We start from the raw sequence: 13,823 nt of genomic DNA, 5'->3' as shown, positions 1-13,823 counted from the left end.
TTAATTTTATTTGCACATCCATGTTCAATAAACAACATAGCCAGAGTGGTCAATCTATTTTTTCATGATTGATTAAAATGTATATTTTATAAATTTTATTTCTCAAAGATTCTTTTAAATAAAGCAATAGGTACACAAATAGTTAGGAAAAGTCTCAAACATGGAAATAAGTTTGTTGATGTTTCTAAAAATTCTATTGGACAGTAAATTCCTGAAATTGCAATATTTTCCATGCTTATGCTTCTCTGGAGTTACTTCCAGCAGTTTTCAAATATCTTCATAATTGAAAATTTTCTACTAAAATAGATTCACCAGAAAATATACAACGAATTTCTATTTATTTTATTAAACACTTCTAAAGATTTATTATTCTGCAAAAGTGAGATAAAATGGCTGAATAAGAGTGAATTTGACATTCATTTGATTACTTGCTTTAGAACAAGTGTCCAGTGCTTGATGTAAATAATTGAAGCATCTAAATACTGACATTTGAACTTTTTTCTGAAACTATTTTTTTTTATTCTATTTTTTTATCTAAGTACATTTTCCTTTCCTTACATGCTGTTGTTGTATAGCTAATGGTACTCTGGACAATTTCTGCACACCAGTGCTCAAGAAACCATTTAAAACTTGTGTTTCACTGTGCAAGATTAAATCTGGCTATTGACAAACATTTTTGTGTCTGTTTAATCTCATCTAAAATTTCACACCGGAAAAAAGATATCTCGGAAACAAATATTACATATAGCAGAAACTAAAATTGGAGCTGATCCTCTTGTGTCTGCATTTTAAAATGGATCAAACACTGAAATGTTCAAAAAATACCTTTATTTGAACATAGCTTTATACTGAGCACTACCGCTAGTCTGACAAAATATTTTCACAGGTATTCTTACATTTTGCTGCAGCATTTTTCATTGATTAGGTAAAACTGAAAAGAATGATTTTTTTTTCCTTGCAAAGTTACACAAAAGTCACAGAAGAAGAAATACTTCAAAAGAGTGAATTCCACAAAGGAATAAATATGCTATCATTCTCATTTTGAATATACCATGTAAACATGGGATATATAGTACTACATAGTTGGAATTATTTGCATTATCTTCCATGAAGAATACAACCTGATTAATGGATGGATATAGATGATGAACTAATATGAACTTTTCACATATAATATATAATTTTAATAAATACATATATAAATACATATATTTGTTATTATATTCATTTATATTTAAACATATAAATATATTTACATATATACATTATATCAGAGAGAGATATATATATATATCTACCTCCACCAAAACAACAGCAATTATTTAGTATTTAGAGCAAAAAAATAAATAAAGGTCTTCCCAGGAGAAATATTTTATCACTGACTTTATAATTACTGTTTCTTCCCTCTGGAACCCAAAGGCTATCCATTTTTTAGTTACTAACAGGATACCTTATCCATTTGAAAACTTCAACTCTGATACTTGTTCTTTCTTGTTTGCAAGACAATATGACTAAGTACTGCAAAAGACACTCAGTCCCATCACCAAGCAGTATTACCAGCTTTCCCAAATTATCCACTTAAGAAGTCTCTGCATATCCTGAAACATGGATGCTTATTTTCAGAGACAGACGAGAAGGAAAAACCTCCCTTAATCATCTGTGGACATGACATTTTAATTGTAGTGTTAACAACTAGCATAACATTACAACTTCAACATACTAGTCCTTACATTTATGTATTCTTTTTTTTCTTTTAATCACTGCTTTGTCTGGACTATTGCACTTCTGTTTCTTTGGGACACTTTAAGTTGAGAATTCTTAGAAATCTTCTGTAAGTAGATTAAATTCAGAAGAGAGCGCTGACTCAAGATTCTCAGATTATCAAAAATTATCTTGAGGGACTTCCGTGGTGGCACAGTGGTTAAGAATCCGCCTGCCAATGCAGGGGACATGGGTTCGATCCCTGGTCTGGGAAGATCCCACATTCCACGGAGCAACTAAGCCCATGTGCCACAACTACTGAGCCTGTGCTCTAGAGCCCACAAGCCACAACTACTAAGCCCAAGTGCCACAACTACCGAAGCCTATGTGCTCTAGGGCCCACGTGCTGCAACTACTGAAGCCTGAGTGCCTAGAGCCTGTGCTCTGCAACGAGAGACACCACTGCAATGAGAAGCCCACGCACCGAAATGAAGAGTAGCCCCCGCTCGCCACAACTAGAGAAAACCCACGTGTAGCTAAGACCCAATGCAGCCAAAAATAAAAAAATTTAAAAAAATCTTGAGACAAAAATTAAAACAGTATACCAAAATTTGGGGGATGCAACAAAAGTAGTTCTAAAAGGGATGTTTATAGTGATAAATACCTATGTTAAGAAAAAATAAAAATCTTACATAAACAACATAACTTTACACCTTGAGGAATTAGAAAAAGGAAAACAAACTAAGAACAAAAGTTAGCAGAAGGAGGATTACAAAGTTCAAAGCAGAAATAAATAGAGAACAGAAAAATAGAAAAGATGAATAAAACTACACATTGTTTTTTGAAAGATAAATAAAATTGATAAACTTTTACCTAGACTTACTAAGGAAAAAAAAGAGGACTCAACTAAAATTATAAATGAAAGAGATATCACAACTGATATCACAGAAATATAAAGGATCTAAGAGACTACTATGAACAATTATATGAAACAAACTGGCCAACATAAAGATGGATAAATTCCTAGAAACACACAATCTACCAAGATTGAATCATGAAGAAACAGAAAATCTGAACAGACCAATGAGTAAGAAGAGTGAATCAGTAATCAAAAACCCTTCAGCAAAGAAAAGCCGAGGACCAAATGATTTCGCAGGTGAATTCTACCAGATATTTAAAAAATAATGCCAATCCTTCTCAAACTCTTCCAAAAAACTGAAGGGGAGGGCACACTTACAAACTTATTTTACAAGATCATCATTACCCTATTCCAAGGCCATGCAAAGAAACAAGAAAAGAAAACTATAGGCCAATATCCCTGATGAATATAGATGCTAATTCTCAACAAAATACTAGCAAATCAATTTTAAGAGCGTATTTACAGTATCATACACCAAATTCAACAGCCCATTACTGTAATTCAATATTACACCATGATCAACTGGGATTTATCCCTGAGATGCAAGATGGTTCAACATATGCAAATACATGTGATACATCACATTAACAGAATTAATGATAAAAATCATTTCTCAATAGATACAGAAAAATTTTGACAATTCAACATCCATTTATGATAAAAAAACTCTCAAAGTGGGATAGAAGAAACATACCTCAACATAAGAAAGGCCATATATAACAAGTCCACAAATATCATCATACTCAATGGTGAAAGCTGAAAGCTTTCCCACCAAGATCAGGAATAAGACAAGGGTACACACTTTCACCACTCTTAATCAACACAGTACTGGAAGTCCTAGACAGAGCAATCAGGAAAGAAAAAGAACTAAAAGGCATCCAAGTCAGAAAGGAAGAAGTAAAATTGTCTCTGTTTGCAGAATACATGATCTATTTATAGAAAATACTAAAAAGACTCCACCAAAAAAAAAACTGTTAGAGCTAACCAACTTCAGTAAAGTTTCAGGATACAAAATCAACATACAAAAATCAGTTGGGTTTCTATACACTAACAACAAACAATCTGTTAAAGAAGTAGAGAAAATCATTTACAATGACATCAAAAACAATAAACTTTTTAGGAATAAATTTAACCAAGGAAGTGAAAGCTCTATACACTCAAACCTGTAAGACACTGATAAATAAGTTAATGAAGACATAATGGAAAGCTATTCATGTTCGTGGATCAGTTAATATTGTTAAAATATCCATACTAACCAAAGCCATCTGTAATCTTGAGACAGAAGAACACAACTGGAGGCATCACACTTCCTGATTTCAAACTATATTACAAAGATATAGTAAATAAAATGGTATGATACTGGTATAAATCTGACATACAGACCAAAGGAACAGAATTGAGAGCTCAGAAATTAACCTGTGCATGATAACCTATGCATGATCAAGTAATATTTGACAAAGGATCCAAGAATACTCAATTGGGAAAGGATAGTCTATTCAATAAATTATGTTCAGAAAAGTGGATATCCACAGGCAAAAGAGTAAAATTTGAACCCTACCTTATACCACTCACAAAAATTTGCTTGAAATGGATTAGGGGCTTAATGCTAAGACCTGAAACTGTAAAACTCTTAAGAAGAAAACAAGGGAAAATGCTCCTTGACATTGGTCTTGGCAATGACTTTTTAGATATCACACCAAAAGCACAAGCAACAAAAGCAAAAATAAAAAGTGAAACTTCAAACTAAAAAGCTTCTGTACAGCAAAATAAACCTTCAACAAAATGAAAAGGTAATCTACAGAATGTGAGAAAATATTTACAAATCATATTCTGATAAGGGGTTAATATCCAAAATATATAAGAAGCTCATACAGCTTATTAGCAAATAAATAATCTGATTAAAAAATGGGCAAAGGACCTGAATTGACATTTTCCCAAAGAAAAAATAATTACATGAAAAGGCGCTCAACATCACTAATCATCAGGGAAATGTAAACCAAAACCACAATGAGATATAATCTCATATCTATTCGAATGGCTTTATCAAAAAGACAAGAGATAACAAATGTTGGTGAAGATGTGGCAAAAAGGGAACCCATGTACACTGTTGATGTATTTCCATTATGGAAAACACTATGGGGGTTCCTCACAAATTAAAAATAAAACTACCATATAATTCAGCAATCCTCCTTCTGAGCATTTATCTGACAGAAATGAAATCACTATCTTATAATGATATCTGCACCTCCAAGTTCATTACAGAATTATCCACAAAGACATGGAAACAACCTAAATGTCCACTGATACATCAATGGATAAAGAAGACTCAGTGTTTTATATATATATAAACACAATGTAATATTCATAAAAATGAAGGAAATCCTGCCATCTGCCACAACATGGATGAACCTTGAGGACATTATGCCAAGTAAAATAAGCCAGAGCGAGAAAGAGAAATGCTGCAGGATATATGTAGAATCCAAAGAGCTGAACCATAGAAACAGAAAGTAGATTAGTCATCATTGGGAGCTGAGGAGTGGGGGAAATGGGGAGATATTGGTTAAAGGGTACAAACTTATAAGTGATCTAATGTACAGCATGGTGACTATTTAACAATACTGTACTGTATACTTGAAAGTTGCTATAAAAGTAAATCTTAAATGTTCTCACTATAACAACAAATGGTAATTACGTGAGATGAAGGATGTGTTAACCTTACTGCAAATTTTACAATATATACGTGTATCATTGCATTGTACATCTTATACTTATACAATGTAATATGTCAATTATATAGCAATAAAGCCAGAAAAAAAGATTCTTGGATCAACCATATGATGGGACAAAGCAGACAGCTTCCACACAAAATTATAAAACAGTTTTCTAAGTCAACTTGCTTATTTCCATTTGGTTTACTACTTATTATAGTTATTGTATTTTGGTACCTCTTTGTGATCACTTGGCCTCTGACAGTTGTTTTTCCATATCTTCACCATATATTCTTCATCTCATCTGGCTTTCTTCTGTCACTTAAGAGAAAGAAAGAAAAGCAAAACTCACTCAGTTTTTCTCAGAATATAATTCATGCTCTAAATCTTACTGATGCCCCAATTTTTCATCTTCCGTGTGATTCTGATGACACGAATTTAATAGCTGTTCCTTTCACCACTCATAAAGTATATTTTCTTCAACAGGTTCCCTGTGATATATAAATTGTCCTATCATTATTCACCTCAACCTCAGTCTTACAAAAATTGGTTTTCACCTCCACTTCCAGTCAAGAAGATACTTTCACTGAAATAATATTAGAATTGTCAACAAAAAACAGCTCACCAGAGGAAACAAATATTGGGGCTATCCTTGCTGCTGTATCCAGTTTGTTCTCTTCAGAGACTTCCTAGCCTGATTTGTAAATGCTATTTATATCTACTCAGAAAGTCAGCCTGCATTCAGATACCAGTAATTGACTTGCCCTCATGGTAATAAACAATACTTATACTCTCAATTCTTTCTGTGCCCACTAGGATACTACATCTTATGTGAAAACCAGGCATGCCTTGCCTACTGAATACACAGCTAGCCTGTGTACCTGTGCAATTGTTAGAGCCTTTCATACATCTCAAACACATGTCATCTGTTTTCCTGAACAAGATATCCCTAAATATTCAAAGAGAGGCTACTACAGTCAGCCCTCCTATCCACAGGTTCTGCATTTGCAGCTAGTGGAGTCCCTAGAGGCAGAACCCTCCCATACGGAGGGCCGACTCTACTACCCCATTTTATATATAAGGGACTGGAGCATCCACTGATTTTAGTATGCAGGGGTGGGTCCGGAACCAATCTCCCATGGATACCTGGGGACAACCATACCACCTATTCAGGAGAGCTTACAATTCACTCTTTATAATGTAAGCTGCGTTTTCAATGATGCAGTGATACAACTGGAAAAAGTTGTCCAAATTTTGTCTCTTACCCTAGGAAATGTCATCAATAACAGTATCTGTTTTGGTGATGCCCCAAATCAGTTTACATTGATTAACTGGGTTGTCGTAAACTAGCACATACCCTTTGATTCCTCTTCAAGGAAAAATGTGTGCTATATAATATTCTTATTGCACTGGTGTAAATATGTGACTTCTCTAAAATAGAAGACCAAATGGCTCTATAAAAGACTCAGCTGGAAGCATGGAGATATTTCCATGATTGGGGTTTGTGGTCTAGGTCCTGGTTTCACAGCCCCTTACACAGACAAACTTTTCTTTTGTCAGCTGCATGTAATGCAGCTGGCCAATGCATCCTGTTTCAAAGTAGTAATAAGAATGGGACACCACTGTCATACCAGATAATTCAACAACTTAACATGCCACAGAAGGAATAGGAAAGACAAACTCTTGCCCAACTAAAGACAACAACAACTTTCTGATCAACAAAATCTTGAAAACTATAGATCTGGGCTGAACAGAGTAATATTCTTTAGTCTGACTTCAGCTGCCCCTGGCCAAAGGAGTAACTGAGAAAGAAAGAAAAAAGCCTCTTAGAGGATCCAATTGGCAACAGGAAGAAAACAACTAGTATGCAGTGTTTCACACTGGACGTGAAAAATTTCACAGACTATCAACATCAGATGAGGACTCTTCATCACTGTGATGGGACAAGACCAAAACAAGACCATTCGAAATTCACTGTAATGATGTCTGAAAATAGCCAGATGTAAGGGTACAAGGGCACTATTTAACAACAAAATACCAAATAATTTCCTTCTACTTACATTCCTTGCACCTGAGATAAATACATTCACACACACACACACACCCCACTACACACCATACTGGGGATAAATACATAGCATCGCTCACATCTTATATACCGTATGGTATATACCATAATGAGGTGGCCTCAGACCTTGGAAGACATCACACTGGAGTCCCACTGTTTCTCACCAGAAGCCAGTGTCACTGCCCCGGGGCTTGAGGTCTCCTGGAAGGATACAGATTTGCCCCCTGGGTATGCGCAGTTCACTGTCTCATTCTGGCCTTGGGAAGTCCTGCTTCTGCACAGCTTTTGGCCCAGAGGTTCCCTCCCAACCTGGGCAGGCCCCTGGAGAGAGGCACCATGGCACTGTGACTCCAAGTTAGGCGATGAGGTCTGGGAGGATTGGGGTTTGCTTGATAGGTGGCATGAGCTAGATTCCCCAGGGCAAGCCTGAGATGAGGGGCCTGCGGCACCTGGGTAGCCAGGTGATTCTCATCCCAGGACTACCCTGTCCGCCCCCATGGAACTCTTGAGAAATGGGTGATCTGGCTTCTTCTGGAGAGAGTAGTGGCAGCAGCAGATCCTCACTGAATTTTGCTAATCTCTGAGCTGTTCCTGACACTCAAAGCATTCCAGCCCATCTTCCTCTGCCCCTCCATCAGGACCCTCACACAGCTGAAGCCATATAGCACACCCTGTGAGATCTAACTTCACCTTGTTTGCCTTCCTGGGAAACTCCATGCTCCACTCCACCCACCTGCACCAGGACTGGCCCCGGTGTCTCCCATTAAAAAATTGTTTGTCTCCCTCCAACCCACATTAGCTCATTAGAGGGAAGCCTATAATTCCCTCTCCTTACAAAAACATCTCATGATTTCTTCAATGTTTTTTCATTACTACGGCAACATAATAAACTTAACTGCCATTGAATACAATGGTGTTCTTTTTGATCTTTGGCCTTGGGCTTTATCAATGTTGATGACTGAGACAATGTTCCTGAAAATGTAACAGATGTATGTCCTTGTAAAGTGGTGCTAAACATACATGGGGAAAAAGATCCAAGTTTGGTTTGCAGAAACCTAATACCTCATACTTACTTCCCAGACCTAAGCCAGTTTACTGAAATGGAGCTAGGTCTCTGAAATAGAGCCCTAAGATATAACCATAACTGCATATGTTACATTTTTTCTAGACCAACCTGTGGCTACTTGCCTGGGTGTCTATTCAACAGGGAAAAGAAATAGCTGTCTGTTGGGCTGCACCCTGCAGACCTGCAGCCTTGTAATTGCCCAGCCTGGAGACCGAAGAAAGAGCCTAGAGACAGCTACAGAGACACCAATGGTTCATTGGATAGGGGAACTTACATGTCCAGAAAAAAAGGGTCCTGGAGTGACACCACACTGCGTCCTGCAGCCAGCAAGAAGGACATAACAAATCTTCACTACTTAAGGAAGATGGCGGCTACCATTTATAGGGGAACTGACGTCAGAATGGCTCATCAGTTACCAGGGAAACCAGCGGCTGGGGCAGGGGGCAAGCATGTAGGCAATTACTGATTAAGCCCTATAATCAACAGGATTGGATAACCATGTGGGTGAAGCAGGAACTGGTAGAGGGGGCGGCTATATAAAGAGCAAGAGAACAACCACTATCTTGTATGGCCTGACCGTACAGTGTCATTATTATACAGAGCACTTCCTATCGTGGAGAATTCAGTGATTCCCGCCCCTCACAACCCGCCCTTTGGGAGAAAGATATCTTATGCAAAGGTATTTCAAGGGCTTTTGTTAGAAGATCTTATCCACTGCCATGATTTCTCATTAACTATCACGTCTGGTGAAGGAATAGACTGTTTGACAAAGAGAGTCCAGACAAAGAGTCACACCCGCAGAATATTTTTACCGTGTTCTACGTAATCTAGAAGCAGCTGGTTTGACAGAATTATATTATAACCCACAGAATGCTCAGTTTTAATGCCAGCTGGCAGACAACGGCCTGAAAGATTGAAGTGCTTTTCTAAATAATTCAGTTTATAACATCACCAGTAGCTGTCTCTTCCATAGCCAGAAACATAGATCCACAAACCAAGGGATGTGGGGTGGGAATGGCCTTTCTTACTACTGTCAAATAACCCACTAGACTCCATGGGTTTCAAGGTTTATTATATTGTATAAGGAAAAATTGCTTCCACCATGGAATATGGCAATGATCTCAATCACTTGGAAGCTAAGACAACACTCTGGCCATTATAGCTTCCACATGCCACCAAACCAATACATAAAGAAGAGGATGGTTAAACTGCGTGACAGCTGGTTGGTCCTAATTCCTAAGCAGAAAATGAACAACTCTGGTCTATACTGGTACCAAGATGACCATGAGTGGAACCCAGAGGATTCACTAGGGCACCTGTTACAGTCTCTGCCCAGAAGTCTTTTTCAGTGGAAAAGTACTGAGGCTACATGAAGACAAAGCTAACGAGGACTCAGATTTTAAAAGCGGTTTGAGTCATTTAGCCAAATAAAGAACCAGGTCCATCTAGGTGCTGGTAGAAGGTAAAGGAAACAGAATGTGTGGTAGAAAAAGAAGCTACAAATATCAATTTAAGCTTTATAAGCAGTTACAGAAGTTTTGTTCTGTATTACTTCATTCATTTCTTCTCTTTTTACTTACTACTTTATATGGTTGAATAATAGTTTTGGTTTCAGCTGAGAATGCAACTCAATTGCCAACACCCTACAGGATATGGTAGCTAAAGAGAATTTTTGTATCCTTTGTGTCAGGAGTACAAAATTTTCACCCCCCAAAAACCCAGGACTGAAAAGGATATCTTCTGTTTCCCACCCTAGAGTCATTCTCTACTTTCTGTACCCTGTTCTGTAACTGAGAAGTTGACTATTATTGGCCACATCAGTAGATTTCCTTACTTCTCAGTTTATGATGTAGTTTCAACAAAAAGAGATGGTGACAGGAGATCCACAGAATGAAAAGAGAGTTAGAGGTATTTGGTTCTCTAACTCCTATCATGTCAGATCTCTTTGCTTTGGTTGCATCTATCAAAGGGAGAGAATTCTTGCTTGGTGGCTCTCTCCATCTCTCTCTGTCTCTGTCTTTGTCTCTGTCTCTCTCTCTCTCTCTCTCACACACACACACACACACACACACACACACACACACACACCCTCAGCTTTTCCCTCTCCCTCTTTCTGGCTTTTCTTTCCTAGTACTTTAAGTGTTAGAGCTGGAAATAACTCCCTATTGTTACTATACCTTGGTACTGCATTAACCGTTGTGTCTTTTCTTTTTTTTTAAACTCTTCTCCACACCTTTGTAAATGCTTTAATTCTCCCCAAATTATTTATTTATTTAACGTCTATTTATCCATTTCCCCCCAAATTATTTTATTGCCCTCTTTTCCTCCAAACCATTTCAAAATTTCTGAGATTTTCGAATATGGTTTATAATTCTTTGTTCTAGTTTTTCATTTTGTTTTGCATTAGAGAATATCATCTCTGTTTCAAGAATATTCAACATGTATATCCAAATTTGCATTTGTATAGTCAACAGATATTTACTGAGCATCTATTCCAGGCAAGAAACTGCTCTAAAAGGATTACAAATACAATAATAAACAAAACATACAAAAGTCTACTCCTAAGGAGCTTATATTCTAGCAGGGAGAAACATACTACAAACACATAATCAAATAAATATAAAAATTCATCTCATATTTTTATCTATCTTGGTTTAAGTCTATAATTTAAAATGTTTTTATCATGCCATTACACATTTCTCAAAACCCACAGAATGTACGACACAAAGAGTGAACCCTATATGTAAACTATGGACGTCAGTTAATAACGTATCGATATTGGTTCATCGACTTTAACAAATATACCACACTAAGGTAAGATGTTAATACTAGGGAAACCATGGAGGGAGAAGGAGGAGAGGGAACATATGGGAACTCTATATTTTCCCTCACTTTTTTAACACCCAAAACTGCTCTAAAAAATAAAGTCTATTAATTTAAGAAGTGTATTGGAACTGCTTTCTATCTCATTTATCTTCTTTTACCTTAGAATTTCATTGTTATAATAATAATTTAATATACTAGTTAAGAATTTTATCCAGCAAGGAATAACAAAATAGCAGTGTCTTAAGATGGAAATTTATTCCTGTCTTAGGAAGAAGAAAATTCTGAAGTGAGTGGCCCTGTCTGATAAAATGAACTTGATTATCACTGAGGACCTCCTCTTCCTTCACCATGCTAGGATGTGGTTCCTCTAATCAAAGCCAGCTATGCCCAAGATGACTACGATGTTTAATCATGCACACATTCTATTCTGCGAATGAAGGAAAGGGGAAAAGCAGCAACAACAAAGAAGGCCCTCATCTTACCTTTGTTGACTCTCTTTGGGCAGCCTGCCCAGATGTTCCACAGAACACTTGCATTTATATCTCATTGGCAAGACCTTAGTCACATGGTCACATGGCCTATGGAAGGGTAGGGAATATTAATATATTTTAGTTGGATGTGTGTTAACTCAGAATAAAATTGTAGATCTCCTAAACTGAACACCTACTCATGCCTTTATGTGTCTTGGACCTGAAGATACAACAATGAACCAAATAGATAGGATGAATCTGTTTCAACTTTAAGTGAGCTTAGCCTCTGGGGGAGAAAATAAATTTAAAAATTATATGGGACAAAATTATATATGGATGATAATATATATATATATATATATATGTTTGTCTCAATCTATTGTCCATATATATAAAAGTAAATATATAAATATGTATAAATATACGTATATAAATGTATATGTATGTATATAAATATATGTATGTTTCTTTTTATAAATATAAATATTCATTCATGTTCATGTGTAAGACATATATAACAAATAAATGTGTATGGTAATTACACAATGACTGTAGTTACTATTAAGTGAAATGGAGAATATAAGAGGAAATAATGAATTAGAAAGTGACTGAAAGGCTGATTCTGTTCAGGCAGGGAAAGCCTTTCTGAGGAAATTACATTGAGTTCAGTCATGAATATTGAGAAGGTGGGAGTCATGCATAGATCTGGAAGAAGTTTCTAAGCCAAAAGGTCAGCGAGTACAAAGGAACTGAGTTTGGCCCATTGAAAAGAGATAAGGGCCAGACTGGCTGGAGTTTAGTGAGCAGGGATGTGAGAGGAGGGAGATGACATCACAGCAGTGCATGACAGCCAGACCATGAAAGGTCTTGTACAAACTGATAAATAATAAATAAATCATGCTAAGAACGATGGGAGGCCATAGGAATGTTTTAAGTGGAGGCATCATTATTTGAGTTATCCTTAAGAAAGCTTGAAAGCTTGCACTGACTGCTCTGTGTATATGACAGAAGAACAAGAATGAACAGAGACCATTCGGAGGCAATAGCAGTAGCACAGTCAAGAAATAATGACTTATACCAGGGACACGTGAATAGAAAGAGTTAGAAAGCATATGGTATCGCTTCCAGTAATTTTTTCAGAAATAGTGATAGTATACATTTTAAACTATTACTTTACTTTCCCTTTCCGCTACCTATTTTAAATGGTATATTTTTCTTCTACTTAATATAAAATATAGTAAGATTACTATTGTCAGCTTCATTGTTTCAAGAACCCAAACATATCATCGGGGACATAGGTTCTTTCTTAAGTTTATAATATTATGAAATATTTTGAACATACAATAAACTATAAGGAATAATATAGTGCATACTCCGGCATCCACTGCTCATCTTAATAAATAAAATTTCAGAAATATATTTGAAGCTTTTTAAAACATATTTCAATGCTATTCTCTAAAGATCAACTGAACAAAAACTATCATGAATTGTAGTCATATATGTGGATAACATACACATATGTTAATCAGGTACATGTAGTTAATAATGTATATGCATTACTAATTACATAGATATCTGACAAAAATAATATAGGTACACATATATAAAATACTTTGGGATATTTTATGCATTTATGTACATAGTATGCCATGTATATATTCTTCATTTCACTGATATTAATTTTGTGAAATTCATACATGAAAATGCATAAACTATAGCTTTATATACCCACCTGATGGCCAGTGGCATGCCGGTAAATGTTTAAGAACCAGCTTTCCAGATAGACAGATGATAGATAAATAGAAACATAACATATGTTATTGATATTAAAGATGTGCAGCACACGATTTACAAATAATAAAAAAGAAATACACTTTATTGAACATTCCAAATAGTAAATTGATTCTTACAAAACGCTGCCGTTGATTTGGCTAAACTCACAACCATAAACAAACTGAGCTTGCATCTAATGAACTGGTGTAGCATTGACATGAAAATTGATATTTTCTTGATATTAACAAGTAAGAGAAAGTGAAATAATAAAGTATATGTTGGAACTTCCCTA

The 13,823-nt window shown here is 36.0% G+C and overlaps 1 long non-coding RNA gene across 2 annotated transcripts in view; it reads right to left on the bottom strand.

Moving 5' to 3' along the window:
• Positions 1-8,778, bottom strand: part of LOC125964191 (uncharacterized) — a 94,093-nt gene extending 85,315 nt beyond the window's left edge. Inside the window, exons 1-2 of one of the 2 annotated variants that reach the window (XR_007476931.1) lie at positions 8,737-8,778; positions 5,566-5,649 (exon numbers count right to left, since the gene is read on the bottom strand). This is a non-coding gene — a long non-coding RNA (uncharacterized LOC125964191). Of the gene's footprint in view, positions 1-5,565; positions 5,650-8,736 lie in introns of those variants that run through there. The other variant, XR_007476930.1, reaches the window with a different exon arrangement.
• Positions 8,779-13,823: the final 5,045 nt, after the last annotated feature.

Source organism: Orcinus orca, chromosome 4, assembly GCF_937001465.1.
Source record: "Orcinus orca chromosome 4, mOrcOrc1.1, whole genome shotgun sequence".
Taxonomy (NCBI): Eukaryota; Metazoa; Chordata; class Mammalia; order Artiodactyla; family Delphinidae; genus Orcinus; species Orcinus orca.
The sequence above is the reverse complement of the archived record's forward strand: the minus strand, read 5'-3'. Positions and strand labels throughout refer to the sequence as shown.